This window comes from Alligator mississippiensis, chromosome 14 (assembly GCF_030867095.1).
Source record: "Alligator mississippiensis isolate rAllMis1 chromosome 14, rAllMis1, whole genome shotgun sequence".
In the NCBI taxonomy this organism is placed as follows: Eukaryota; Metazoa; Chordata; order Crocodylia; family Alligatoridae; genus Alligator; species Alligator mississippiensis.
Window position 1 is genome coordinate 8,793,913 of NC_081837.1, and position 27,369 is coordinate 8,821,281.

Below are 27,369 nucleotides of genomic sequence, written 5' to 3' on the forward strand. Positions count from 1 at the left end.
TCTAGGATCAACGAACCACGAGCCGTGCGCTAGAACAGCTCACGTAAGTACTAAGGGTCCCAATGGGCATCAGACAGGGGGGCACCAAGGGCACCCATCAGGGGGCTCAAACGTCTCTACACTAATGCTAGCAGCATGGGGAACAAGCAGGAGGACCTTGCACTCCTGCTTGCAAACAAGAACTTTGATTTAGTGAGGCTAACTGAAACTTGGTGGGATCCTACCCATGATTGGGCAGTAAGCACTGAGGGCTACAGACTGGACAGACAAGATAGAGTAGGGAGAAAAGTGGGGAGGCGTTGGTCGCTACGTGAAGGAGCAATATACATCTTCCATAATCGAGATGGGATCAGAGGAGGAGTAAATTGAAGTATTGTGGGTCAGAATGCAAGCGGGTCGGGGGGAAAGGGACTTGGGTAGTGGGGGTCTACTACAGGCCACCACATCAGGAGGAGGAGTTGGACCCAGACAGCTCTCAGAAGCCGTACAGTGAAGGGACATGGTTGTCACAGGTGACATAACCTTCTTGGACATGTGCTAGGAGGAACAGTCAGCTAGACCCAACCATTCACATAGGTTCTTAACCTGCATACAGGACCTTCACCTAACACAGGAGGTAAATGGTCCCACTAGGGGAAATGCCTTACTGGACTTGATCCTGGCTACAGGGGATGATTAGGTGGGGGATCTATTGACACGAGGTAACTTAGGGGACAGTGACCATTGCTTGACTGAATTCACAATCCGCCATAGGGTGGGAAAGATAACCAGGAGGGCAGAAGTGCTAGACTTCAGAAAGGCTAACTTCAGTGTGCTCAGGAGATTAGTTAGCAAGGCACTGAGGAACAAGAGAATTGGTGAGATGGGAGTGCAGGAAGGGTGGTCGTTTCTAAAGGGAGCAATCCTACAGGCACAGAAGGAGACAATCCCTTTGCACAAGAAAGGGGGCAAAGGGGCCTAGAAACCCTCTTGGCTAAACAGGGACGTCCAGGAAAGCCTAGGGGCAAAAAAATGAGGCAAAGAGGCTAAGGAAGCAGGGGGTAGCTACCAAGGAGGAGTATACCTACTTGGCCCGCACTTTTAGGGAGACAGTCAGAAAGGCCAAAGCAGAAATGGAAATTAGGCTGGCAACAAAAAATAAAGACAACAAAAAGTTCTTCAGGTATATAGGGAGCAAAAAGAAGGCACAGGGTAGCATAGGCCCCCTACAAGACAAACTAGAGCAACTAGTGACACATGCGGGGGGGGAGGAGAAACAAAGCTGAGCTCTTCAATGAGTTTTTTGCCTCCGTCCTGAACTCGGAGCAGGACAAATCTCCCAACTGGATCATAGACAGGCATAAAGGGGAAACCAACCCACCAACTATCAGCACTGACTGTGAAGAGACGCTTGGAGGGGCTGGATGTGTTTAAGGCAGCAGGCCCGGATGATCTTCATCCAAGGGTGCTGAAGGAATTGGCCAGCATCATAGCAGAGCCACTGTTTGAGCATTCTTGGTGCTCAGGTCAGGTCCCAGAGGACTGGAACAGGGCCAATGTGGTCCCTATTTTCAGGAAGGGGAGGAAAGAGGATCTGGGTAACTACAGACCGGTTAGTCTCGCCTCTATCCTTGGGAAAACCTTTGAAAAAATTATTAAGGATCACATTTGTGGCAGTCCAGCAGGGAAAGCAATGCAATAGTAACTAGGAACAGTGGCCACAAACTGACAGAGAGCAGATTTAGGTTGGACATCAGGAAGAACTTCTTTACGGTAAGGGTTGCTAAAATCTGGAATAGGCTTCCAGGAGGAGAGGTGCCACGGAGCACAGAAGTGAAAAGCGTGAGTGTCAAGGGTCCTTACATGCTTTGGACACTTATAAACCATTTCCCAGCTGCTACTCCTACAGTATGATCTGAAAGGGGGGGTGCAAGGATGCCACTGCACCTCCTCTGGATCCTCCCCCGCCCCAGTCTGTGGCATATTATTTTCCCCACAGAGCATCATCCCCCTGCCTTCCCAGCTTTTGGGGGATTTTTCAAGCAGCCCAGCTCCAGTGAAACCACTGAGCTGATGGATCTGGACTGGAGTCCAAAGAAAACTGTCCACCTCAACATCCCTCCAGTGATATTATGACAGGATTTCCTGGTACTTCCCCCAGCAAAGCCTCCACTTATATTCTGCTCCCTTCCCCTCCTTCCCAGAACAGCAAATGATCTCTCACTGATACACACGGTCCCGGTTTTTGATTTGGAACAATATGCAAACCCTTCCGTGGAATCCTGACTTTAACATCAAAATGCCCTCCTGGAGTCATCAGGGTCTGACACTGGAGCCAGCACCCTGTTTTGCATCCCAAGTTGAAAATCTAAATTGTGTATAACCAGGATGCTACTTCCAGAAGGGAGAACACACAGAATGAGACCAACTCAAATATCTACTGGTATGTGGGTGAGATGCAGTGCTTTTCAGCATTAAGCCAACACTGGCAATGCCTCCCCAGCACTTCCACTCTTTGACAATATAGTAGCTGATCATGCTGGAGTGGAATGGAGCTTATGAAGGAAAACTGCTTGCATTCACTCAAACATACTCAGCCGTTTGAAATAATAAAAAGCATAGAGAAGGCCACTTTTCCTATACGTGTTCCCTTCTTCAGGCCGTATCTTGCATTGTGCTAAGTGTTTCTTGTGAAGCACTGAGGATCTTCAGCTCCCACAGAAGCCAGTATGAAGTCCAGAGTGCTCAATCTCTCAGTGCCCTGCAGATCAGGCTGGTTAAATCCCAAGCTCACCTTGGTGTGAAAGGCTTTTAGAGATAAGAATCATGTTTACGCCTGCAGTTGGAAGGAGAAAGTAATTCCCAGCATTTTTCAGTGCACATTTTCACTTAAATCCCATGTGTTTTCTAGGGAATGGGTTTTTACTGCTCCCTATGGATGAGGGCACACTTAAGATAGCTTTCAGAGAAAACTTATCTCATTTTTTAATAGATGCACGGTTTCTTTAGTTTCTAGAGTTTCGCCAATCCTCTTCTGCTCTAGGTTCCACTACAGGCCTGCAGCTTCACAGCTATTTTTAAAACGTGTTTTACCAACACATTGGAATAAAGATTAGATTTTTTTCCATTATTGTTATATGAGCTATTGTTAAAAGCTCCACATTTAGCTTTTTAAAAATAAAAATAAAATGTGAAAGGCACTATGGTCGCCAGTGTAAAAGGCTGAGTGAATAAGAGCTGTTTCTGTTTCTAATACCAAAAATGCATCTCAGTTTCAAGTCCAATACGTGATCACAAATGGGAGGATCAATTGCCCACACAAAGTAAGAAGAGAAGCTGGGACAAGAGATCAGCAATGAGTGGTGACGTGGCCTACGCGGCAATCTCTCCATAACGATGTGGTCTACATTTTAGCATTCCCTGCCATCTGGACATCCGCGATGTAAGCCTACCAGTTCCCAACTGTAACTTCAGCTGAATATGCTTACCTAAGTAAGAGCCTAGCACGCTCAGCTTTTTACATATCAATCAGAAGACCAATCAAGTACCCCAGGAGACCTTTCAACACTGAGAGGTTCCTGAATCATTCACATTTCCATTTCATCTCACTTTGGAGGAAGATGCATTTGCACTTGACAATGACTGGTTTTCAGCAAAGCTTTTTTAATAAAACACAAGGCTGATGCATTTTGCATCATCCTTAATTCAGCAGCTTTGGAACCTCATTGAGATTACCACTTAGGAACAAAAAAAAAAAAGAGGGGGTGGGGAGAAAAATCTCAGCAAACGCTAATGCTACTCAACATTCCTCTAGTCACCAGGACTATGCCCTGTGTTTCAGAAGAAATAACATCCCAAATATACTATTCAAATTCTGTTAAAATAAGGCCACCCTTCACCTAGCCATAAGCCTCTGCCTGAACTAAATAGTACTGGGCAGGTAAAGACCAAGAGGAATGACTGGAAACTAAGGAAGGGAAGATTCAAATGTGACTTGATTTGATTTATGTAACATTAAGTCAATAGAATAATTTATCCAGACAGTCAGTGAAGCATCATCAGTAGAGGGGTTTGAAAGAAAATGAGAAGTTACCTTCCCTTAAGGGAGCTTGTTAGAGGAGCTTGGACACTTGATCCAAGTTCAGGAAAATATTGTTAGTCAAGAAAGCAATTGAGCACGTGCTTAATGGTCAGCATGTATATTCCCTGGCTAGGGATGGGCCTAAGTACATGGTTAAGAGCCTTGCTTAAGTAGGATCCTGAAGTAGTCCAGAAGAGTTAAAATCAGACCATACATCCTGGAAAGGGAAAAGGTTGTTCATTAAAGAACTAACCAGAAATCAGGAGGCACAGGCTAGTCCCCTGAGATGGGAAGGGGTTAGGAGTCTCTCTCCAAGAACATCTGCCATCAGTGGGAAAGACGACAAAGTGGAAGGAGAGCAAGTGTGAAACAGGTCCTCATCCACCTCCATTCATGACGAGAGCAACCCACAGTGCACAGTATACAGGACCAGCAAGCACTTCATTATCCTTTCCTTTGCAAACCATGAGCAACTAATTTGGAAAGTCCTGACCAAGGGGAGAGACTTAGCCAATCATCCCATTAAAAGAAACTAGCTCTTTCTTGTATCCTGATCCTGCAAAGTGTTAAAGAGATGCATGTGCCTCGCTCTCAGGGAGCTGAAGTTTAAAGTTCACCACGTAACTGCACGTTTTGTTGGGCTGCAAACAAATGACTGCAAGCACATGCATGTTGTTTCTTCAGTGCAACTTTTTATCACTCTTCACTGTAATATCAGCATTTCTTAAACAATTCATAATTGTGTTTCAGTGCATTTAAATTACGGATTTAAAATTTAGCTGCACTTTGGAAGAGTTTGAGTAATTGTTAAGGATTTGCCCAACGGCCTGTGTCCAATGAAATGAGGCTTTTAGAAATCAGGCCCAGAGATTTTCTTGTTTATTTGCTAGTTACAGAGAATACATGAATAATGTACATGAATAATATTTGCAGCAGATAAAGACTCTGAGACACCTGTTTAATTAAGAAGCACAATTATTGTATTAAGAAAATGCATTAGAACTAAAAATTTGGAGGAGCATTATAATTTGAAAATGATTATATAGAAGCACCTTTTTGGCATAGGCAACACTGTTTTGCTGTTAGCTGTGTGTTTATAACATGAATGTGCTTATATGACTAATTATTTTTATTATAGTAAACAGCCCAAGATTGCAGCCCCATTATGCAAGCTGAGGGGCACATTTTTCTTCTGATGAAACTAAATGTTTGCAAAAATGTATTCATTTCTACAGTATATTAATTAGATGGTTTCTTGCATCCCAAATTGAATTCTGGGTCAGAGAGATGGAGAGAGAGAGACAGAGAGAGAAATTCATTCCAGAACACCCCATAATCTGAGTGTTTTCTTGGGATGTTGCAGGTAGATTCAAGTTACTATTCTGAATTAGGGAGATTATAAATGTACTTGAACCCCAGGTCTCGAATAGCCCGAGTGGGATCTATAGCAAAAGACAGTCCCTATGTTGAATAAGGTATCATCTCGATATCAAAAACAGATAAAAGATAGGAGAAGAAACAGAAATAAAGAGATTAAGTGATTTGCTCAAGATCACACCTCAGGTCAGTGGCAGAGCCAGGAATGAAACCTAGAAGTTAAGTGCTGGTTTGAATGAAACCAATGGCAAAACCTCATAGCAGAGGCAGATTTTAACACATCTCCTGACTCCTAGCCTATTGTCCTACTCACTAGGCCATGCTGCTTTATTAATGAAAAAATATATTTCTATTCTTTTGCTGCTTCACCCTTTTCATCAGCTACAATGTTATTTGCTCACATACACTGTATTATTATTCACCCTTTGCATCCGAGCTATGGTTCATCAAAGACCTTCCATTCATAGACATCACATGTGAAGGGAACTCCTGGGTCATTTAGCCCACCCCAGCATGAGTCCCTCTTCTGCACTCCTTTTAGTGTTACATCTCATTTTCCCTTTAAGCACTACCTCTAATGACGACTTGTCGGGGTAAATTATTCTATCGACCTGCTGACCTTGCAGCTAAGAATTTCATAATATCAAGCTTGAGTCTTCTCTCTTTCTGTCTTTTTTGTTCCATACCAATATCCTTATCTCTTTAGCCTCCCTGCATAATTCCTTCCTTTATTTTTTGTGGCAGTCCCTCAGGTATTGTAGATGATTATCATATCTCTTCTTTGACAAGCTGCATCTCTCGGGTTTCATCAGTCTCTCTCATGCCCTCTAGCCTTTTTATCATTCTAGTTGCTTGTCTTAAGATGCTCTGTTTGACCAGCATCCCCTGTGCCTCCACCCCCCCACCTTTTATTTTTTTTTATTGGTGAAGACCCTGGAATGGGTCGTGCTACTCTAATGGAATTAATTCCACTCTAGTCTCGCAAGAAATGTACACACCCAAGAATAAACATCTGCATTTACTTTCTGTGATTATAACACTGCTTGATCTTAAGCATCCATTGACACCTCCAGTCTTCCCCTGGGTTCAGCTAAGTGCTAAGTAACTCTAATGTAACTCTGAAAGTTGATGCACACATGAAATGCATCATTAGATCTTCCTCGAGAGCAAGAAAGTAATGTCATTTGCCTATCACAAAAAAGTCAATTTACAGACCTACCCTGATTTTTCTCTCAAGTCCCTTTCAACTAGCATTCAAGAAAAGACCCAAATCTCTACAGTTACAGATTCATATGTAAAGTCCTTTGAAGTGGGTTTTAGCTCACCCACAGTTCGGTACCTTATAAGTAACATCAGACAGACAGAGAAAGAATCAATTATCTCCAAAAATGCATTGAGATTGCATTGACTTGTTCACCTTAAAACAGTTATTCCATAAAATGAAAGAACCCTGATCAGGTTCTAATGGAGCACAAGTGGCAAAAATGAGTCTACTGCTATCAATGCAAACTAAAACTGAGCAGGACTTACTTAAAAGATTTTTTGCCCCTTTCCTAATACTACAAAATATTTTGAAAGAAAATGGATTTCTTCCAGGCTTACCATTCAAATGCTTACATGGATCTGAAATAACCAATCAGCAGGTCTGAGATAAGCCCACTATTAAAGTGGAAAATGAGATTTACTGAAAACTAGATCCAGAATGATGTCCTGGAAATAAAACAATTATTTCCAGATGGGTCATTTGTATTATTTGCTTGCATTTCTCTGGCAGAGCCCTGTGCCCAATTAATCAAGAGCAAAGGAAATGTTTGCAGTGGAGAAGTTCACTAGAAGGCTAAAATGGGCAGGTATCACAAAGAGCCCTCTGTTCTTATGTATGCATATACTTTGGAGTATACAAAGAATGAGGCAGCTTTAGTAAATGGGACCAGACTTCAGCTTCTGTGAACAAACACTGTCTGACTGGTTTCAGTGGAATTAGACTGATCTCTATCTGCTGATGAACAGCTATCTGGTTTTTCTGAGAACGAACACCAGCCAGAAACTGAAAATCTGGGAATTTTACTATGCAAAGAAATCAAAAGGGTGGGAAAGGCATGCTCACTGTACTTATATACATAAATTTAAAGTACCTATATTGAAGCCTTTGGTTCAATACATCCTTCCTGTAGCCTCCACCAAAAGTGCTCTTATCTGGGCCCAACCAGAACTTGAATTTGCCCCAGATCCTGCTCACTGGTGCTACCCTAATTTTCTTCCATGTAGATGGCTTGCAAGCAGCCTAAAACAAAGACCTATCAAATAACCTTGTTTCTAATGAAAACTGAAACAAATGTGTGCATTGCTCTTTTCTCCTCTCAAAAATCTCTCTTTGAAATTAAATATGAAGCCCTAGGGAATTTGGCAGGAAGCAGCATTATCCTAAGGGTTAGCAGTTGCCACTGGTTAGAGCAGTGCTTTTATGGCAGGGTCTTCCCCTGTGAAGCCTGGTGCCCATAATCTGTATTACATGCACCTCACCTTTGATCCCAGAAATGCAACTGCATGCCTACAGTGGCTCAGGCTGGAAGCAGGGCATGCTAGAGCAAGCCTTCCCTTCTCTTCCACAGCCGCTGGAAGGCTGGAGGGAAGCTGAGCTGAAGGGGCCAAGGGCAGACCCTGGCAGGCCACTGCGTATGACTGCGGAGGGGTTTAAACCCCAACCCTGGCCTGCAGGGTCCTCAGCCCAGCTCTGCCTGGCAGGGGTGCAGCAGCACTGTCAGGCCCCCCAACCTGTTCCAGGGGCAGGGGGCATGGCCAGATACCAGCCCCCACAAGGCAAAGAGGGAGAAGAGAGGGGGGTTTAATCCTCCCTCCCCCTCCTCTCCCACTGGGGGACCACAAGCAGGGTTTCCCTGGGGGCGGAGGGCAGTCCCTCTGAGGCTTTTGCCCCCCATTCCACTCCCCACTTGAGTGGAGAGCAGGGGGGCATGATCACGCTCCAGCCAAGGGCTTGCAGGCTGAGGTGGGGAGGGAGGGGGTTTAATTCCCCCTCATTTCCCCCCTTTGCCACAAGTGACCAGCCCATAGCTGGCATCTGGCCTCTGACTACCCCCACAAGTAGCAAGTGGGGCTGGGGGCAGAAGCCTAGGAGGAACACCCCCCTGCAAACCCCAGCTGGAATCTGGGGCCAGGGAGAGGGTTTAAACCCCCTCCCTCCCCACCTCAGCCTGCAAGCCCCCAGCTGTGGCATAGCCACAAACCTCTCCTCTGCTGGACCAGGGGGTGGGGGCTGCCCCCTCCCCACCAGGCAGACTGGGCTCCATCCCCAGCCTGGCTTCCCACCCTCACCCCCTTGTCAGGCAGACCTCACTGCTCCAGCTACAAAGCAGAGAGGGCAGGGGCACCCTACTCTCCAGAGCAGACAGCACACCACAGCCCAGGGCTGGAAAGGATGCTGTGGGACTGTGATTTAAGTTGAACCAGGAAGGAAGGGGTCTGGGACAGAAGTTCCATAAACCAGTTCAACCTAAAACAGTTAAGTCTGATACCACATTCAGCCAGGCTTATCTTAAGTCAGTTTGGGCCATTTTGGAACTGGTTTATGTGCAGTGAGCTTCTGTTCTGTTACAGGTTTAAACCAGTTTCAGATCACTTAAACCAAGTTATGTGTAGCTTCTGTCCTTAGCCCTTGGGCTCAGCCTGCCTGGCCCTTGCTCAACCTAGCATGCCCCTCTGGTGCCCCTCTGGCCTCCTTGCCATTCCTTACAGCTGCATCTGGTCCTTTAATAGGAACTAGAACAAAAATAGCAACAGCTTTAAACTCAAAGCCTGCTCTGGTTCATCACACCATGGCCAGGCTACCTTCCCACTCTCTGGCTCTCCCCACCCTGGGAGTACCTGCCATGGCCTACAGCTCCTACTCTCCCCCAGGCTGAATGGACAGGAGCTCTTCTCCCTATAGGGATGCAGGCTGTATTGCCCCTTAGCCTCAGGTAACCAAGCTTATATCCCCTGGGATCCTCCCCCTTCCGGTCAGGTGTGTTCCAGACTGGCTGCAGGTGTTCCCTCACCTTAATGGGCAGCTCACTAGGCTGCCTGGGGCTCTTTCTGCTGCAGTCTCTCCCTTAAAGTAACAGGAGCCCCAGGCTCCCTCTTATAACATCCTCCTGTTAAAGAGATTTCCAAATTCTCTTGCACATTTGCAGCCATCTGTTCCTCTAACTTGTCCTTGACTCTGTTTCTCATTTGTGGATCACTGGTGATCATACAGACAGGTCACAGCATTTTCCCAATTATTTCAGTATCTTGACAATGTATTGTATTTATTAGCCACTAGACTGTACCTTCTCCAGTGGGAAATTTTTCATAAAACAAAGAATCAATTAATAAAAAGATTGAAATGGTAAAACTGTATAGTCAGAAATTTGATTAAAGGAAGAAAATGGAGAGAGTCTGATGTTTTCCACTGACTTCAATGAGAGCTAAATCAGACCATATGAGCCAGTCCTAAAAAGATGGTAATGAAACACCTGCCAATTTCAGTGCAAGTCTTCTCCATATTAGGGGCTCAGCACATCTGGAAATCAGGCCCTTAAAGCATCAGAACAGAAACAGACATTCCCTTTTTTACTAGAAGTTAGCCCAAACTGCACCCCCAAATCCTCACTACCTTTAAACTTTTGCAGGGTGATGGGGAAAAAAAGGCTGAACTGACCCCAAATTTTGCAGTAAGGCTGCCAAAAATAAACTGAATCAGAACAATGAATACAAAAGCCCCAAACCTGAGGAGACACTATCATCTGGACCAAAATATTCAGCTAATATAAATCATTGTAACTCTCTTACTGCTACACCAATGTATTCCAGCTAAGAGTCAACCTCTTTGTTTCAAGTATATTTCAACATAAAACACTTTCATTAAAATACACAAATTCAGCACACAATGCGTTTACCTACTTTTGTTACCACGAAGGAGAAGGGGAAAAATAACTGCAACCAGAGAATTCCTATCTCCACATATTGCACTTATAACAGTAGCTTGAGTTTCTTTTTATAACCAGATAAGGTTTCTGTGCTTTTCAGTCCCCCATCCCCTTTAGGGTTAGCTCCTCTAATGATTATATTAGCACCATTTTTAGATAGAAATTAGTGCAGGAAACAAGGAACGTTTCATCTTGAAAATGCCCAAAGGAGTCCAAGCAGATGAGTTTCACAAGCTTCATTTTATTTTCGCCGCCTCATACCACCATTAAAAAATGCAGGGTTGCTAGGGGATACCAACTCAGATGGTTTTGGCCTAACTTTGAGGCTGTGTTGTAGCCACTGGAGATTTACCAGCATTCGTTTGCATGCCATTAATGGATGGAACTAGATTTATGCAGGGGTTGTGTGTCATTACTCTGTACTTTGTTCACCTGTCTGCAGGCTCCTATCAACAGCGATCCTGCTGCTTGACTTCATTTATCACTCTGGTTCAACATGACACAGGTTTACATATCACAAGAAGCATTCAGCCTCCTGCGTGACACGGAGGCTGAAAAATGATGAGTTTCTTCATCAGAGTAAGCTGCTTCTGACTGTTGTATGAAAGCTTGCCTTGATTTCTGTAGTAGTCAAGGAATCATAGCAAGAGCTTGCTGATATTTCAAAGGAGTGATTACATGTAAATGCACTGCTGCAAAGATTAACTGTGATCCAGCAAACAAAGATAGGTGATGAGTCACTGTGACTTCTGTCTGGGGCAAGTGTCAAGCTGCTTCTAGTGTACATTTGGGAGAAAGAATCCCACGGAGACACGGTACCAAGGGAATTGTCTGTGGGAACGGTGCTGGTGGAGAGAGATTCAAAATGAACAATCCCGCATTGGCAATTGTAGTACCCTGGGTGACGGTGGATGTTTGTCAGTTGAGTCATCGTCAGCAGAACAACCACAAGAAGAAGAACATCCAGTGACTTGCAGGACGCAGACAGAAGTGGAGCACCTTCATCTGATCCCCCATTTGATGAAGGGTAATTTGTTGTGCGATTGGCCCCCTGAAAGCACTCTACAGCTGTGCCACGACACACATGCACGGCTGCTTTCAGGGGGCCGGTCGTGTGACAAAATTAACCCTCATCAAGTGAGGGATCAGCTGAAGGTGCGCAACTTCAGAGCCCCTTAGGGAACTTCTGTTCCCTAGAGTCAATCCATTGCATGATCAGACCTGGCCTGTCAACCCAGCCTTGCCCCCAGTGCTGTCTGCAGGAAGGGAGGTGGGAGAAGGGAGGAAAAGTGAGCTAGAGGCTGGGGTTTGCCTGGCTTGAGCAGGGGTAGGAGACAGAGGCTGCAGCCAGGCTCCTTAGCTTGTAAGTAAGATACAGAGAGGAAAAACATTGATTCAAAGAAGAAAAAAACCTGTAGCCAAACTTGAGAAATAAAAGGTTAGAACTTGCTAGTAAAGCTGGCAAAGAGGGGAATCGCAGGTGGCCAAAGCTGGCAAGGGATGAGCTGCAGGTGTCTGTATCTGTCAATGAGACAAGTAAAAAAGGGGCATCTCAACAGAGAAGGAGACCAGGATTGGCAAGGGGTGGGGGCACCTCACCTATAAATACAAGGGTTGCAAGACACCCTCTCACAGTGACTTAGGGGAGTGTGGGCTGTGGTGCATTGCTTACCATTGTCCTGAGCTGTTTCACCGAGCTGCACACCTGCTAGGGTATTGTCTTGAGACAATAAACCTCTCTGAGTTTTCACCACCAAACATAAAATCAAGTCATTTTTCGTGCATCACGACCAAGCTCCAGAAGGCTGGGTGCAGACAGTGGCTTCTGAGAAGTAGCCTGAACACCTAGAGTGACAGCAGGCAGGGAAAACTCCCACACCTGTGCCTCAAAACAACAGGTTACAGTACCCAGGCTAGATGGCCGGTGGGTTGGAACCTGGGTTTTCTGTATGTGAAGCCTGAGCCTTTTCCATATGAAGTAAAGCTAAGTCCAGTAGTTTTATATCATAAACATCTACATGTGATGTCAACGCTGGTGGAGACAAAATCTTCACTGTGTTAATATTGGTTACACAATGCAGAGCAAACACATTTTTAAAAAGTGAGCCCTCAGTCCTTAAGAGATCAAAGAAACATAAAGAATATTACATGTGTGCAATAGAAACAGGAATTCACTAACACCAAACAGAGCTTCCTCTTTGTAAGCCTCTTGTAACAGCATCTAAGCCCTGCTGTTTAGCCAAAGATTTGTCTGACACATTCTCCTGCAGTCACCCAGCAGAAACATAAAAAAGAAATTAGATGAGATTATGGTTACATGCTAACTCACAATAACAACAAATTAGATCATTCACTTTGCAAAGCACCTTTCACATCCAGGGGTGTTTCAAAATCCCTCTGATCAAATTCACGTCATCCAAAGTATTTCAGATAACACGGAGCAGCAGGCTGACTGTTCACTGTAATACGGAGCAGCAAGCTGACTAGAATTGTGACTGTACACAATTCTGACAGTCAAGCATGGAAGGGAAAATGCAATCAACTAATTGTCACATCAAAGAATGCAAGGAAAATAAATAGTGTTTTATCAGAGACGTGTATTTGCTAGGTGGGATCTCACTCGTTGTCTTCTGATATGCAGATTTAGGCTTGACAAATATTTGGTTGAAAACTCAGGGCAAGATTTCATTAGCAATTTTGGATGCCTCAGTTTTGGCAGCTCCAGAAAAAGAGACCCAGTTTTCATCACTTTTATCGCTTTCTGAAAAATCAGATGCCATTAAGGCTAGGGACAGACATTCAGAAAGCCTGAGCCTGAATTGATTCAATCTTTGCAGGTTAGTCTAACCTGGCTAGGCTGAAGTGATTTGTAACTGGAAAAATATTTTCTCTGGACTGAGGAAATTCAGGCACATGCCTGCAGTGGTTCAGACTAGAAGTCAGGGGGCAATAGAGCAGTCCTCCCTTCCCTTCTACAGGGCTGAGCTGAGGTGGGGGGGGGGGAGGAGGCATAGCCAGGCCCTGGCTATGATTAAGGAGGGGTTTCCCCATGTTCGTTTATCACCCCAACTCAGAATTTGTGATGCCATTAAGAAAACAACAGAGGGACATTACCAGCTACCTGTTGATTCTGCCTTTGTCCCATGTGCCACAGCTTGGAGGTAGCCAGCATGTGGTCTGCTAGCTAATGCTGAGAGGCATCTGTGAGGAACAGAGGAATGCTGCTTAGCAGAGAGTGGGGAGGGAAGGGGGTAGCCAGGCAGACACCTGCAGAGACTGCCGGAGCTGTAGCCAGGGAGCAGGGGGGTGGGGCCAGCCCTGCTGTGGAGCAGAGAGCCCCATCCAGCCCAGAGAGCATGCGAGGATGCTGGGGGGACTGTGATTTAACTTAAACCAGCAAGGGGTCTGAGACAGACATTGTATAAACTGGTTTGAGCCAAATCAGTTAAGTCTGATACTACATTCAACCAGGTTTATGTCAAACTGATTTCAGCCATTTTCAAACTGGTTTATGTGCACTGAACATCTGTTCTGTTACAGGTTTAAAACAGATTCTGATCACTTAAACCGATGTATGTGTAATGTCTGTCCCTAGCCTAAGGGGTCTCAGAATGGGTATACAACATTGCTGGTCACTTTTAGAAATCATGGCTGTAGATACTTCTTGGCGTAGGAGCTGGCAATTCATTTGGCAAATCAATAATGAATGAAAGTTGCTTCACAAGATATGCCAGCATTGCCATCTTTCAGACTGGATGGACCACCAGGACCTGACTGCTTGTGATTTTTTAAAAAATCTCACAAGCTGCCATCCTATATCCTCTGATACCCTAGAGCAATACCCCTCTGATATCCCAGGTAATTCTGGCATATCCTTTCTAAAGCAACATTCATTATTAAGGACCATATGCTCTGATACCCCAATTAGATTACAGTGTGAGTGTGAGTGACTATTAACCTACCTAAAATTCTTCTCATTGTGCCATTTTTCTTCAAGATTAACACCTGCCCTCAGAACCATTTGCACAAGACTAAACTCAGGCCAAGAAGTCTAGCATCAGCAAAGAATCTGGCCCCTCATTTTCCTTTCCTGTGATGGAGGTGCTCTTGTGTCTCATGGCAAGCAAAATGTATAAAAAGTTAATGTTAGCAATGACATTTTAATCAGCCTCATTAGCGTACACTGATTAAAGGGCAGACTCAATTAAAAATATATGTTCAGCTTCTAAGACATGAAAAGCCTTGAAAAGACCGCCAAATTAAGTTCCTGCTCCCAGGGCTGGGCATTATTTATTTATTTGTTTCATTGACTCAGATCCCGAACTTTTTCTTTTTATAAGGCCTTCACAGAGGGATGAGCAATACAGTGACAAATGACTAACTCCAATGCAGAAGAACCCCCACTCCATTCCCACCGGTGCAGGTGGCCAAGTGGGTGGAAGGCAGCCAGGAGCTGGAATGGGAGCCTCGTGTCCTGGGGCAGGAGCCACCCAGCTGAAGGTCCCCACCCCCAAGAGCAGCGCAGCAGGGGCAGGAGCAGGAAGAAGAGGAGGAGCTGCCACTGGGGGCAAGGGGAATCTGAGCAGCACTGGGGGCTGCAGCCACACCAGGAGCAGCCCCACTGGAAGCTGTGTGCACTGGCCCAGTCCAGGGCCAGCAGGCGCAGGCAAGCATGCAGCACTGGCTTCCCCAGGCAGGGCCCAGCCCCATGCGGAGTGCCACAGGGGTAGTTGCGGGCCTCGTCCAGTCAATTGACTGGAGCCCCCCACAGGGGGGATCCAATCAGTTGGTGGGCCACATCTGGTGTAAAGGTCTACAACTTACAAGTCTAACCTCACCCTATTTTCCATCATCCCCCAGCTCAGCTGAACTGGAATCTGTTTCTTACCCTTTCAGTACCTACTTAGATTGTCAGCTTTCTCTCGACATATTTGTCCAGCGCTAAGAGCAACGCGAGGCTGGTCTTGGTGTGGTCTGTAGGCCCGGATGTAATGCACACAATGACTGCAACATTCCCATAGCAAAGGGGCAGTGACACCATATCCTTTCATTCCTTTTCATCTGAGTTCCACTATGCACTTGCAGCTTGACTTAGGCCCATTACTTGACCGTCTACCAAAACCAAACCCAGTCAGATTTATACAACTCTCCCCTTGGGGAGTGGATGACAGAAGGGAATGTACTCCTGAGGTCTTAACAGAGGTGTAGTGAACTCCTGCACTGCTCTGGGCAGTGTGCTGACCACTGGAGAATTGGGAAGGGTGGGAGGAAGGGGAGCTTACCTGCCCCAGCTCTCCCAGCACTCTGGCAGCCCCTGCTGCCACTATAGTAGCATGGGTACAGGCTGCTACAGATGAGGAGAAAACTTACTACACACTGGCTGCAGCAGGGGCACCAAAATAAAACCTCCCCCCAACCTTGGAGTCTTTGCTTCCCATCTTCCATAGATATGCTACTGGGGTTCCTGCAGCCAGCGTGCAATGTGCCGACCTGTCGGCTGCAGCAGCCCTGGTGCCTTATTCTCACCCAGTAGTACACCTAGGCAGAAGACATTCTGCTTCCCAACCTCATTTGGGATTGGGCATTTTGCCTCCCAGCCCCAATACACTATGGGGCGCAGGGCTGTCTAGCTTCTCTGGCTGGGGTGCACAGACTGTGCCACCATAGCAAAGGCTCCTGGAGGGATTCTGGCACCCCTTCGAAGACAGCACCGGGGCAGGTGTCCTGCTCACTCCCTCCTCCAATTACACTACTGGGTGCTGAAATACTGCAGTCATAAAACCAATATGGAAACCTATGTAGAACCTCTCTAGACCTATATTTCTCCCTCTCTAAATGGAGGTGGCACATGAGTTTCCTCCTTACTGTACTTTGAATACTTCAGACATAAAGTAATATTAGTGCAGAACATTAGCAGTGTAAAGTGCGTGTATTTAATCTGTTACAAGAACTAGTATGAGCAAAAAACCCAGAGTTTTTATGATTTTTTATAATGTATTTTTATTCTCCATTTAAACTATGAAACAAAAAAGGATCAGGTAATAATAAAATATCATTAATTTCTACTTTGGTTCCTCATGTATTTTCTTGTGAAAATAATTTATGAGGTGAATTTCACCTCTCAGACATCTCATTTCAGAAATGCCGTCTTTGGTTTGTAACTAAGCTTGAGAAAATTTCATTTTGCTATTGTCTATTATGTTGAAAATTCTTTAATAACAATAAATTATAAATGTCTTTTCTTATGCTAATTCAAAAGCTTTTTTTTTTCTTTGCTTTTTTTTTTTTATCTTGGAAGCTCTTTGATTCTGACTGAAAGGATGTGTATTTTTCTCTGGCATTTAGCATCAATAAAAGAAAAAAAAATCTGATGTTCCTTGAATGTATTTCATGACTACAGGGAATGTTATCTAATGTAGCAATGACTGAGACACTGTCAATAGAGCTCTGTAGAAAACCGTATGAAATGGAGTTTTAAGAAAGAGATAGAGAAAAGGATATTCTGATAAATGGTATTATTTGTAATTGAATTCCATTGTGACTTCTAAGATCCAGATGGGGAAGATGAAGGTCACCTCTCTGTCAGGAAGGGAGCTGGGTTTCTGATACATTTATTTGCTGCTGGGAGACTCGTGTAGAAATGCTTTGATTCTGCCTCTAAACTCACTGGGCCAGAACCCGGCTGGTGTGATTCAGAGCATCTTCACTGGCTTCCAAGGAGCTACTCTGGTTTTCAGCAACTGGGATGTAGTCTATTGTTTTGCAGATAATCCCCATGCTCCGTATTCAATTCTTACTCAAAGTGCCTTAGAAGCCAGGGAGTTTGCCACAGTAAAGTCAGAAGTGTTGTGTGCGCTTAGCTTGAGCTCAGGAGAAAGTTACCTCCATGCAGGACTCTTGCAATATGTACCAAGGGGAATTGCCAGTTGGCTCCTGGTAACAGTTACCCACCTCCCACACCCTAGCCTTATGGAATCATTTCTCTACGTCTGTAGAGCCCAGACTCAGGTAAAAAATGAGGGCTGGCGGGAACAAATACAGTAATCCAAACAGATAAATCTGGGTTGCATGAACCCTTCTGTAGACCCCGATGAGAGCCCAGGAAGGCCCTGGCCCTACCCATAGGAGCTGGGAAGTACAGCTCTGCATCCAGCGGTGCATTTGGGGGTGGGTGGCAAGTGAAAGGTGCTGCCCTCTCAACTGGGGGGGGAGTTTGTGGCACAGGAGGTGCAGCCTTGTACCCAGTAGCATACCTGGGGCCCAGGGAGGAGAGCAAATGGGGCACCAGGCACTGCTTCCAGGGACCCCATGTCACAAGACTGCTGATTCTGGAGCTGACACTGCTACAGCACCACTGTCAGCTGCCTTCAGCATGCAAAGCCTGGGCAGGTAAGACTTCCCTTCCTTTCACCCCTCCCCACCTCACCAACTCCCCATTCCCAGTCTGCAGTGGTTGCCATACCCCGCTCCCTCCCTGACCCAGGCACTGTATGATTTTGCTATGCCTCTATATGGATGGGGGAATGCCACCAAGATATGGGCTCAGCTGGTTCCAGTCTCCAACAGGCCAAGAGAATACCCCTGCTCTAGTGATGCTGCTACAATATGTGCAGTAAAGGCAAGGGATTGCAAGAGAGAGCAGCAGCAGGAGATCAATGCGGGTGCAATAAAGGATGTGTGCAGTTGCAAGTCAAGGGACTGAAATGAAGCATTTTGCAACAGACTGAACCTAGGCCTGGCTCTCATTTAGTGCTACGGACTTTTTTGCACCAGTGTCAGTGAATTACATGTGCAACTGCTTCAGAGATCCTGGACCTTTTTTTTTTTAGCCGTTACTTATAATATATTTTGCTGCCTGGTTCTTCCTGGAAGATAGTTGCACGAGTTATTGCATCATTTGGCCAAGTGAAAAACAAATGACCTCATTTATAAAGAGACAGAGACTTTGATGCAGCAAGCAAGAGAATTGTGCTTATTAATATTTTATATTATTGTTGCAGCTAAGTATTACTGTGCATCTTGCTTAGGCTGAGACTAATACTTTGAATTAAAAAACGATGCATTAAAAATTCAGCAGAACAGAGAAGCTGTGCAATAATTTAAGCTTCCAGTCCGGCTTTGCTAGCGCTAGAAGAAAGGGGTGTGAATTATACCTCCCCAGGCCAGCAGAATCCCTTTCGCAACAGAGCCAGATTGAGACCTAAGAACAGCAGGGAGTCTTCTGTCATTGTCCTTACTCAGGGTTTCTCTTGGTAGGCGGCAACTCCTGAGTTTATGGCTGGGACCCTACAGGTTTCTGTGGTGGAGACTGCGTGATCAATCAGCAAAATCACTAGACCTTGCAGCCCCCCGTTTCCAGCCAGGACTGCAGTGATCCCTGATAGTCTCACAGCACAAATGAAAGTCAGAGACACGTCCTACAATACTAAATGAAATAGTTCTGTTTTGGAACAAACTACTGCAGTTCTAGGGCAGTGATGGAAAAATAGATGGAAAAAATGGCATTTTTCCAAGAGATGCAAAACATTTTCAGGGGGGAAAAAAAAGAGATCAATCAGAATCTCAGTTTCCTGCCAATAAACAATTTTGATGGAAAATTTGACCTAGCCCTACTTACACCTATTTTTACAGACATCAGTGCTGGCGTTCCAAACACAGGTGAATGTCATCCCTATAAAACAGTTGCTTTCCTCCGAGATAAAGAAGTTGATAATGTCTCTCTATTGCTGACTTACCAGAAGTGGAAATTCAGTGGACACCTCATTGATTAATCATTATGCCAACACCGCATAAGAAAAAGGAATGAAAAGAAACAATGCAATCCTGTTATCTTGGTTTATAATATACTAGTAAAGTGGGGTGAGAATGTCTTCCAGTTTCAACTTCCCCCTTGTTTGATTTTCTCTAGCTGCAGACTCGGCTCTTTTTAACAAAATGTTTTCTGACATTTACTTTATTGGTTGCGTTAATATTCTTTTAATAGTCTGTACTTAAGTACAGTCAGGTAATTGCATTTTAGATACATGATAATATTTATATGGAAGGTCTTGCACATCTGGAAAACGCTTCAGATCAGGAGTTATTTTGTGCGAGTTAGGAGACTGATTCTACTTGGTGCTTGGGGATACATTAAGATGATGTGCCTTCCGTTCCCACCAACCCACTCCACCCGCGCCCAAACGCCACTCCATCTTTCTGTAAGGAAAACAACCTATGGAGAAACCTCTCTCGGTCCAAGATAGCTGGAAATGAAAGTCTAAGCCTTCATTCACTGGCACGTATCCCGGTGAATATCTTGAAGCCAGAGGAACTGCACCGATTTGCAACAGCCAAGAATTTGGCCATAAGGATCTCCTCTGTGCCCCAGGAACACTGTTCGTTATGTTGCCTTTGTTCTCATATATTGATCTAATCTCAAGGCCACAACACCGTGTCTAACCTCTTCATCTTCCTTATGCTTTCTAATCATTCATGTCCAGCACTTATCAATGCTCTTAGCCTAACACGCTAATCTTTTCTTTCTTTCTGTTTCCTGACATAAACACTTAGACAAAATTAGCAACCAAGCCTGGCAGCAGAATCTGCTCTGGCTTCAGCTACTGGGAACTGCTTGCTAGAGCCCCAAACTATGTCCTGTTCTACACAGGTCATTCTGACAGAGGGAGCAGAAACGAAACTTCTCCAATGCACAGCCCCTCTCTGTATTGCTCCCTGCATGAGGAACATGAGCTATTTTGCACTGGCCATTAAGCTGGTGCAGAACACTGCCTCTGAACAAAAGGAAAGTGGAAAATGTCATTATTTTGAAATCTGTTTCGATTGTATACAAGTGGCTCTGATTTTTCGAACCTTGGGATTACAAAGAAAAAATGGATTCTTGTACTTTGAAATGCTCCAAAGAGTGAGAATATGGATGATAAACCCTCTTGCTATGTCTTGCAGTGAAGGCATTTCAATAGGCCTGAACAAAAATGTGGTACCTGGTATCCGTGTGTCTGACGGAGCCCTGGTTTTCTTGTGGAAAACCATTGGGTTATGAATCAGAGCTGACTGAAAAGCAAGAATACTATTTCAGGTAGAATTCGAAGGTTTCAACATTTGGTTCAATCCATACGCGCAAGAAAGACATCTCTCTTGAAGTGCTTTTATAAAAACACAACAGACGGGAGACAGAGCAATTCACCTCAGAATAGCCATTTGGTCTGTGCTTACAACACCCACGTGGAGACACTCAAGATTCCCTTTCAAATCCCAAATGGCCCTAAGTATAATGCTGCCTGCACGAGGTACTCAAATATTTAGTATAGTACTTCTTTGGAAAGAACAGAGATGCAATTGCAAGCCGACTTCAACCCTGGCCCACCCACCATCTGTGGATACCACACTTCGATGGGTGAAATAAATGGATGTGGCATAGTGGTGAGACACACAGTCCACTGGGGGCTTCACTAGTGAACAGCTTTACATGGAAAATGCTCGTATTAGGTGGTGGGTATCAATACAAATCCCGTGGACAGACGGATCTTTCTAAACAGTCACATACTTTGATATCAAATGTCAATATATTTGTAACTTGTGTTTTCTCATTTAGATCAGACATCCTTGGATGTCAACTTCACGTAAAATATTTAAATTATTTTATCTTCTGTGCTCCTCCTTCCAAATTCCCTGGTGACTGCAGTACTAGATACGTTCTACTTTACATACTCCCCACATACATTGTCTTAAGGTGGTTAAGATCTAGGTTGGATAGGAACCAATTACTTAGTCTACTTACCAAATACATCAAAACCCCATGTGCCTACAGAAGCAGTAAAATGTCATTTCCAAAACAGGTATGTGCTCTACTATACAATACAGCCGGCACTCAGCAACTTTAAAAACAATTTAAGAGCGAGTTAGGACGGCATAATTGGATGACAGACAGCAATCATGTCAGGTGTACTGAATTAACTTACTGGAATGCTTCCCCTAGATCACTCTCATAACAGACAAGAAAGCGTACTTAATGTTACACACTTAGATTTTTCAAAGATTCCCTGAGTGATGATATATTTGCATTTTATTAGTGGACTCTGACCTGAGCATCATTTATCAGCCTGCTGTTGCCTCTGGTGATTGCTCAAACTCTAAAATTGCTTTCTGCAACCGACTCATTTGCAATTTGTAAAATGTGTGCAATTCCTCACTTCAGTTCCCAATGCACAGGTATCAAAATTAACCTCCCCTCACCCCATGAATGTGCTGATATGGCCCAAATCATCATGCTAACCAAACCCTCCACAAACACGTTCTCATAACAGCACACAGAACCTGAATTGTTGTCTTAGCCCTAATAATAGTTCCTCCAGTTTATTGGCATGATGTTTTGAGGAGTACCTACACTGACACTGTCCATAGTATCTGTCCTATAATTGGATAAAGGACTCCAGTCAATTTGGCATGTCTCTTCAGCATTACTTATGCCTGCTCATCTCTGTTGATTAAGGGGGGGGAGTTTTGCACTGATAATACATTTTTCTGCTTTTTAAATAAAAAAGTAGCCTGTTAGATCAAAAATCTGAAAAGGATGAGGCTGATAATTACTATAGGATGAAGTTAGCCCAGGGGTGGGCAAAATGCAGCCCACGGGCTGGATGCAGCCCACCAGGCCATTCTATGTGGTCCGCAGAGCCCCTAAAAAATTTAGAAAATAAATATTTATCTGCCCTGGCTGCCTGTCATGTGGCCCTTGATGGCTTGCCAAAACTCAGTAAGCGGCCCTCCTCCCAAAATAATTGCCCACCCCTAAGTTAGTCACATACAGCATCTTAAACACAGAAAAAAGCATGCCCCATGCTGGCTGCAAGTTATATTTTGACACGTGTTGGGGATTACATCCAATGGTCAAAACTCCACTGAATAGACACTACATTTGCCAAAGTACTATTAAAAGGTCCCACATCCACGTTCTGAAAATTAATACAGTTCTACACTGGATGTGGATCTCTTCAACTATTGGCTGTATGAACACTTGGACAAGAATATTCATCTATATTAGGTATTTCATAGCACTCCTATTGCACCTGTCACTGTAGCAGAGTCTAACATCAAGTACCATACCTGTAAACACTGTTATCAGTGTGCTTTCTAACGCTGCTTATCTCGATTTGCTGCTTCTTTTAATCAAATGAGGAAGATGGTTTTCACAACGGAAAACGATACATTGTCATTTGCCATTTTTAATTTACTGCGGCTGAGATTTTCTTTTATTCCTAAACGCACCTTTCTCTTGGGCAGATGGAAGCAAAACAATCACAATGAATAAATAAAATCCATGCAAGGGGAGGAATTCATCAAACAACAAAAGGTTTGGGAAGAGACCACAGTGTATACAAGTAAACGTTATAAATGAAAGGCACCATTTAGGTTAGTAAATGGCTGACAGAATAAATTCTCTTTGTTGCAAGACGAGAAGAGAAAACTGAGCCATGATTCAGTTTGCCACTTACAACAATTATAAATCTGAAACGCATCATTTTACACATGTGGTGTAAATCCCTCATCCCTTAGCCTCTGCCCAAAGGAGGTGGCAGTCAAAAGTCTATCTTTTTGCTCCATGTTAGTCCACTACATAACAATGGACCTGATCACGATGGAGGCCCCAGAAAGGACCATGATACACAACAACAGCAAAAGTATTTTTATGTAGGAAGATGAGTGGTAGGAAGTAGGAACTAAACTTAATTGGTTTGGAAGGGAGGCTGAAATATTCCACATTGCATCCAAGTTAAGGTAAGTTTTCTACAGGAAACTCCTTAAGTATATTATTCATGATGATATTTGTGTTAATCAAGAGTTTGTAGGTCAATGATTTTAAAATCCTTTAGGCTATAATTAAGCATGTGAAATGCACAGGAGAATCAACATGGAAATTAAAACCAATTACCTTGCAAAGTAAGGCTAAGGTGCCCTTCTGTAGCCCCAAAGATCTCAAAGTGTCTTCAAAGCATTCATTAATTCTCATCACCCACATAATAAAGAGAAAAGGATCAGAATGCTTTCTGCATGTAATTTTGAAGCATGCAATGGGCTACTAAAATGAAAGCATGGGTCACAGAACATTTTCCAATGAAATGCAGAAACAACAGCAGGCCGAGCACAATTGAGCAAAGAACCTCTGTAGCTTCATATGGTCTAGAGTAGACCAAGTAAAATAGAATGATCTCAATCAAAGAGTCCTCTAGTCCATTAACTTTATGCAAAGTAAGTCCTTTCTTGGCATCATGAAATGTTTTCCTGTCATTATAATAATCTGATGCCTCCAAGGAAAGGAAATGATATAAAGGGAGCAGGAACAAGGGCATGCTTCTTTGGGGCACTCTTGAGAATACCAAGAAAGCAACAGAGACAGCCCCGTGCTGCTACTTAAATCCTGTTGTGTGAAACTTGTTCTGACCCTTTGCACATGTGTAAACATTGATAAACTTAAGTTTTCTTTAGTTATATTCTCTCCTGTATTGCATGATGCAGCAAGACACTTCAACAGGAGCCTAAATTCAACAACATGAGTAGACCCTCCTAAAATTAGTGGAGCCATTCGCTGACATAAAATTAAGCACGCACTTAAATATCTTGATGAATTAGAACAAATATCCTCAGAAATTATGCTGCTGTAGCTATGCTTCGTAACCACTTTTAAAAGCAAAAAATAAGACCATAGTTAGGAAGGGAAAAGATAGAAATTAAACGCAGTGAAACATCCTCTGACATATTAAAATTATATTTTTCGGGATGTAAACTTCCCTGCAGCTAAGATTTAAAAAAAATCATGTGTTGTCAAATTTCAGCCCTGCTAATGTACAACCATGTAAAGTTTTTATTTTGCCTTCTTGACTCTAAGCCAGAGCTAGAGGGTGAAATATTCTCTGCTAGTAAAAATGAACGTGAGCCTCAACTGATTGGAATTCAAGTAGAAAATTGCACCTATACAAAAGTTACAATAAATCCTTTGCCAAATTAAAGCAAGGTGAATTATAACCTTTTGGAAATTTGAATTTCATTTTCCTGGATAAAGTTTATAAAATGGTTTTCTCAAGTCATTTCCATGTTTTGTGGCCCATAGTATCACTTTTGAGCAGCCCATCACTTCCCCTAATATTTTAGGCGATGCTACTAACCATTCATCATGAGTCTTTAAAACAAAACACATTTTAAGACTCTCTTCATGCAGAAGTGCTTTAGACAGCCAGAGTGCATTAGTGCTACAAGTCTTTACAAACTGCCTGGACTTTGGGGTAGACGCGTGATTAGAGTTGGGGGATGAGGAATCAGGATTCCTGGGTTTTCTCTATTTTCAGGCTGTGTGACCTTGGGTCCATTTGTTTAACATGCTTTTCCCATCCGTGAAATTACTATAGATATCACTGGCCACATATGGATGCCGTGAGGCTTAATTAATGCCTATTGTAAAATATCAAATGATGATTTCAGCATCAGGCACTTGAATCCTTTCATTCCTTGACCGATACCATCCATCAACTTCCCACAAGTTAATGATATATTTACTTTCCCACATGAAAGAGAGAGAGAGAGAGATTTCATAAAAAGAATCGAGGCAGTTGGAATTAAAATTAAATACACATAGAGGTGTCATGCAGGGCAAATCTGTAGGGACTGTGGTGATGAACTATACCACAACAGAGAGCAGTTTCAAGGGCTTCCAGGATATTAGCCAAACTCAAGGGCTGAAATAAGAGATGCAACTTCTGTGTACCCTTTTGATTAGAGCTGCATAGCAACAAATCCACTGGTGTTAGTTTCACTCCAACCCAGTCCAGTCTTAAAACTCTGACCTGGGTGTTTCTGGAAGTGAGCCCAGCCCTATCATAAATATAGGTGAAGAATTTTTCTAATCTGAAAAACCATATCTATACCCTCTTGTATGCCAAGGAACCATGGTTGTTCCATGGTATTTTGGACCTTCCCCAGCTCACTCAATGCTGCCAAGTGAATTTCACCCCAGGTGATAGCTACCTGTTCAGTAATTATGGATGAGAACAACACTGGATCTGCACTCCAGAGAAGAAGGGAAAGGAGAGGAGTGACATATCTAGGGCAAAACAGACACTTTGTAAACAGAAGCCCACACACAATCAGAACTTGAAGCATGATATTTAGAAAGCTGATAACAATGTGTCTGAATATATAGATATATGTATATATACACATTTATTTATATATATTTAGTTATATTTTATATTTATATAGATATTTCTGGGCAAAAGTAATCTTCTAAAGTGTATGAAGTATACGTGCCTCAGTTTCTCTGCACACGGAAACAATCTTAGTGACACAGCACCATCTTGGAGACCATGGGGGTATCCAAGAGGAAGTGAGATAAACAGCCAGAGTCAGATACCGAATCCCATTTTACCTATACTGTCGGTGACACTGACCATGTACAAACATCTATTTCTACCAGTGGAAAATTTCCACCATTAGAAATGATTTCAGGAGAGACGGCAGAACATTTTCTCAGTCTGCAACCACCCACTTTCCCCTTCAAATTTGTGCTGCTAGCTTTTTGCTGCTATGCACACCCCTGCACGTACGCTTTGCTGCAGGGCAAAATGCCCCATTTTGGGGAAACTAAGGGAGGAGCCAGGGTGGAACTAGAGGAGGGGAGACACTCTGGCCAGCAGCCAGAACATCTCCTGGGAGGACTGAGCCTCCGTGTCTACTGGCATACACTCCTGTGGCATGTGCCACACGCCACATTTTTCATGGAATTTATTTTGTTACTGGGATTTCCTGGTAGCAGATTTTGCCCCCATTTGGGACGTGTTTTAATGTGCTGGGCATGCAGTTTGTGCCACAGCAAAGAGGTTTGCAACAACACAAACTGCATGTGCCTGCATGTCTGGATCCAGCCTCAGAGGTCCATGGAGAAAAGGCTTTTTATGAGGACAGTGTATTTTTTACTGAAACCAAAAGGAGTTAGAGATCTCTATATATCTATGGGCATACAGTGCTGGGCAAAGGAGATCTTGCAGGAGCAAAAGCAGCCCCAAGGAGAAAACTTAGATGGAGATACAAGAGTGTTTCTTTTATTAGTTGAGTTACCAATTAAGCCAAAAAAAAGAGGAAAATTTACACTGTAAAAATCAGGCCAGCCCTGACTGGCAAAGACCCATGTAAGTCAATGCAGCTACCCAGGTTGTTATTAGCTGAGGTCCTCCCCATAACATATATTATCTTCATTATAGGCCAAGAAGTCTGCCTGCCTATAGTTGTTTTAGTGTGTCTTAGTTAAAAGTAACACCTCTCTGTACTATGCCACACGAATAAGGACAGGTCCAAATAAAAATCAACAGGCCTAATTCTCCTCTCAAGCGATGTATGTTTTATACCAGCAAAGTCCATCAAGTTCAGCGCAGCGATCATGATTTACCCTGGTAGAAGCGAGAAGAGAAATAGATTCGACGCATTTGTGCATTCAGCTAGGTCACAGCTGGCCTCCCATAAATAATCTGCAAGGCCCTGCATTATTCTGCTGAGGAAGTGAGCTGTGTGATCTGTATCAGTGATAATGTTTCTTTCAGCAATCATTAGGGTAAAGCGGATAGTCACGCCAGACTCTCTGACTAAGCTGGGGACGGCCGCAAATAAATGAAATGATACATGCCGTCTCTGAGACAAGAGTTTGGAAGATATTTCACCTGAAACCTATAATGCTTGAGATGTGCACTATCAGGATAGACCTCCGGGGCCCTCTTCTGTGGCTGTTGACTTCCCATCCTTTAATATTGCTACTGGAGGCTCTGCCCCATCTTTCTGGAAATAACATTTACATGCAAGAGAATCAAATCAATGTTTCAGTCAATTATTTTCTGGAGCATAAAAGTAACATTTTAGAGAGTTACCTTCGAAACCAGTGAAGAACAACATAATGAATGAGCTAAGACCCGATTCTGAGCAGAGGCA